Genomic DNA, 567 nt, shown 5'->3' on the forward strand with positions numbered 1-567 from the left:
TAACCAACTTAATTTACAAAACATAAATAATGTGACACAACCAAGGAACAAGCAGAAAATGGTAGAGAAACGCTAATTAATTGCCAGCTAACCATAGCTTCATGTGATGTTAGCATGATTTGAGTACATCAATTACATAGAAACGTGACCGAACATAGAAAAAAATGTTCTTTTAAAAAGTCTGATGATTTTAATTTGCATCTTTTTATTTCGATTTTTATTTTGATTTAGACGGATGAAAATAGACTGAATCTTACCTTTTTCAAATTAAGCAGATCCAAATCAGGAATCTTCCCGCTTCTCTTGAAAGAACCGTTTGAAGTTTTCCCAGACACAGGATCTCGCGTGATCTCGCTAGCATCTCGCGTGATCTTCCGTAATTTCGCTAGCACCTCGCGTGATCTTCCGTAATCTCGCCAGTGTCTCGCGTGATCTCCTGGTCTCGCTAGTCCCTCTTCGGCGGGAGATTAGTCTGACTAAATTGAATCACGTTGTCTCAAGTTAAATACATTTTATTAACGCTAGGTTGTTGAATTTTATGTTTATTTGACGTGATTTTGTCATATT

At 36.9% G+C, this 567-nt stretch overlaps 1 long non-coding RNA gene across 1 annotated transcript; it reads right to left on the reverse strand.

The window, feature by feature from the left end:
• Positions 1-170: 170 nt before the first annotated feature.
• LOC106944495 (uncharacterized) lies at positions 171-561 on the reverse strand. Its single transcript, XR_001424341.1, has 2 exons — positions 393-561; positions 171-350 (listed from the first exon to the last, which is right to left on the reverse strand). It is a non-coding gene; the product is annotated as an uncharacterized LOC106944495 (long non-coding RNA).
• Positions 562-567: the final 6 nt, after the last annotated feature.

Source organism: Poecilia latipinna, unplaced genomic scaffold (assembly GCF_001443285.1).
Source record: "Poecilia latipinna isolate Pla-1442-1.1 unplaced genomic scaffold, P_latipinna-1.0 Scaffold11956, whole genome shotgun sequence".
Lineage (NCBI taxonomy): Eukaryota > Metazoa > Chordata > Actinopteri > Cyprinodontiformes > Poeciliidae > Poecilia > Poecilia latipinna.